General features: G+C 24.4%; 1 protein-coding gene across 1 annotated transcript in view; it reads left to right on the plus strand.

The window, feature by feature from the left end:
* Positions 1 to 3,781, plus strand: part of LOC105619729 — a 31,087-nt gene that overhangs the window by 5,017 nt on the left and 22,289 nt on the right. The gene's annotated exons all lie outside the window — the stretch shown is intronic.

Consider the following 3,781-nt stretch of genomic DNA (forward strand, 5'->3'; position numbering starts at 1 on the left):
CAATATTTTACTTCACTGTTCTCTATTCTACAAGTACGAAATAATAATTACAAAATAATTAAGATAAGTGTGTATAAAAGTGAAAAAGATATGAGAAAGTAAGATAGGGGAGAGAAAAAGAAAGAGAAATGTAAACTAATTTCGATCGAAATCGTTCTCGAGCCCTTGATTTTAGGTGTCGCTTCTTGTAAGTTCGACAAGAAGGGTAAAATTATTATTTAAATAAAAAAAGTGGCATATAAAATATTCATAAAGAAATATAAAATTAAAACATTATATTAATAAGTCACATTATATTAATAGACATTATATTAATAAGTCACAACATTGAAATATATATATTAGGTGTAATAAAAAGAAATCCATTATTTTTGCATGAAATTGAATGAAAAAATAATGGATTTCTTTTTACTACACCTAATATATATGTATATAAGAAGGGATCGTACCACATCTGTGAAATCTATTATCGCACGATTCCCTCGAATGAAGTACATATTCCTTTATGGAAAATAAACATCTGTTGTATTATTACTATAATCAAATCGATCGCTTAACATCTCTTCCAGAAAAGTATGAATTATCATCACGTGTTTTTTGTATCCGACAATGATATTTTGTTCTGCATTGCATTTAAATTAAAATAAGCAATTCAACTTAAAATTTTATATAAAAAATTGATATAAAAAAGTATTTTATTGTATTTCAAGCACGTTAACATTTTTAACTTCATTAATTCAATGATTCGCATAATAAAAAAATATTAAGTCCCAATTTGTAGCGATTTAAATAATGCAACGAAATGTATCAGAAAGAACAATAGATTTTTCATATTACTGTAATCTTTTTATTTATGGCAATTTAATATTAATATAATCGAAGATATAACATTATAATAACATATATTATAATAAAAATATAAAAAAATTTAATTTAAAATCATGTCAATTTTTCTTTTGATTTTGTACCTGTATTAATTTATTGTATATATTTAGAAAAAGCGATAATCTTTAAGAATTTTCTCATTGAATAAAAGAAACACTAATTTTATAATACGACATTATTTTTTATAGTTTAGAATATTTATGACTCTAAAAATCTTATCAGATTTATTTAACAATGTTTCCTTTTTGTATTATTATTGTACATTCTATTTACAATAAAATATATTTCGTTTAGTATTAAAATTAAAATTGTATAAGTAAAATAATTATTTATATATGTTATATATTGTACTAGAAGGTCGCACAAAAAATTCCCGGAATTAATTTATAACACAGAATAATAATTAATTTTACAGCATAGAAATAACTAATTTTACTTATATTTATATAACATTTTTTTAAAAGTAGTTCCTTTGAGTAGCGCTACAAATTTACTAATGTTTGAAAACATTCCTAGAAATCACTTTCTGATACGTTCTTATCGCATTTGCAATTGACTTTCTCAATACTTAACATGAATCGATGTTCTTTCATGTAAATCGAAATTTCATGTAATCAAAATTTCGTCGCGTCAGAAATGTAGTGAGAAAGAAATATTCGGAAAAACGGATGCAATAAACAGCTAGTTTCTTTTGCATGAAAGTACCTGCACATCGATTATTAGATATCAAGCAGTATCTTGCTAAGCTAATGTCACGACTTTAGAGCATCATATAGGGTAACTCCGGTATATACGCACCTATCAAAAATTAACCTATTTTAATTTATTATTTACTATGTTTAAAATAAACGAATTATATCAGTAAAAGCTTTGTATTGTTTATATTATGAAAAATTATTATGAAAAAAATATTAGAAATCCGAAATATTAAAAAATAGACTTTTAAAACCATTACATTTTTGCCGTATATCCCAAGGTGGGATATACATGGTTACTTATAGAGAGAGGAGGAAGTATGTACGACTCATAAAAAATTTACAAATAATGCATATAAATAAGATATAAAATAATAAAATAACTTATAAAATGCGTTTATTAAAGAATAACAATGACAAATATGTATATGAAGTGATAAATAATAATTACAATCTTCCTATATATAATAGTACAAGTGTTACGACATGAAATACATGTTTATTGCATTTAGTGCATTGAATTCAATCTGCGCACTTTGTATGCTTTAAGCTTAAATCCCGTCCGCTAAAAATGCCGTATATCCCAAACAGGGATATACAAAACAACAAATTAAACAAAGAATACGAAAGCAAAACATTTGTATTTTGCTATACAACATGCTTTATTATTCCTCTACACGTATGTATCATGAAATAACTATTAAGTCTTTTACACGCCCTACAACAATCATTTTATATAGATATTATAATTTAAAAAGGTGCTTTATTACAAATCAATTCAACTCAATAATTTCATTAATATTGACAGTAAAAAGATGAAATCATAACTTAATCCTAATCTAACATAAAGGCAACAGAGTAGTGCGGGAAAATTACCCCCACCTTCTATTTATTCCTTTCTTCTATTTATTCTGTCTGTTCGTTTCGTGCAGAAATAAGTCGAATGAGCCTAATTTTATCGAGATTGGTCCAATTCGATTAGATTGAGAAAATTAAACTTATAACATTTTCATGAGGTAAATCTCTTTAAAAAAATAAAAGTTAAGTATGTAGTATAAGAGTCGTCACTAAATGAATCATATAATCTTATGCTATAATTAGTCTACTATCCCCCATCTGTTCATTTTTTAAAAACATTAACAATATATGATAATAAAGACACATAAACAAAAAGTCTATTGGATCTTATTAAGAATTACACTTACTATCTAAATAAAAATCAAATATCTCAGACAATCATATACGATTGTAAAACAAAAACTTTAAGAATAAAAATATTTATTTAGATGTACGATTTTTTAAAATTGTAATGTAATTTCTATCATAGATGTGTTCGCAATGAGATGTTACAGCAGACTGAGCAGCAGTTGCTGCGTGTTCAGATACATTTACGCGTGTCTTGCATGTTTTGTTTTTAATGTAACCTCGATTATTCTACTTATCCCTATAGTCTACTAAAGCCGGTCTTCCCTACTGAAAGACCTGTCGAAAAATGATTTTCAAAAATACTTCCAAATATTGACAAATGTATATGTACAGCTGTCCAAAGGAATTACTTTGAATAAAATGTTGCGTAAATAAAAAAGTTAAAGTTATTCACATTGTAAAATTAATCTTACACTTAAAAATACAATAAAATATATTTCCTTCACATATGCAAAATAATTTTTCTTTAATTTAAATTTAATTCTTTATAACTCAATAACTTCTTTCAAAGTTCACAAATATTTTTCTGCTAAACAAAGAAGAATCAAGATATTGGTACTTCGAGTTCCTATGGTACCAAAATCAATATATGCATAACTGTTAAAACATATTACAGCGAATGTAAATATACTTTATATTATCAATAAACAAAATCTTTTACCTGCTAAATTTATTATCAATGTATAAAATTATTATATTTAATTAATTACTTTTATATCAACACCATATATAAATATCGTACATAAATATTCAAAATTATAATATACCGTTCAAAAATTTCAGTAATAGAAAATTAAAAAATTAATAAATAAAAAGGAAATATATTATACAGTTAATATTTCAATTATAGACAAAAGACTTACAAATCAAAATTCGACACTTAATTGATGAAAATATTAATTTCATCAAATGCAATTGTAAAATGCAATAACATAATATATGTGTATATGTATTATTGCTATCATTTTCAATCTATAAATATTATCAGATAGACC

The sequence above is a fragment of the Atta cephalotes genome (genome assembly GCF_000143395.1).
Source record: "Atta cephalotes unplaced genomic scaffold scaffold00022, whole genome shotgun sequence".
Lineage (NCBI taxonomy): Eukaryota > Metazoa > Arthropoda > Insecta > Hymenoptera > Formicidae > Atta > Atta cephalotes.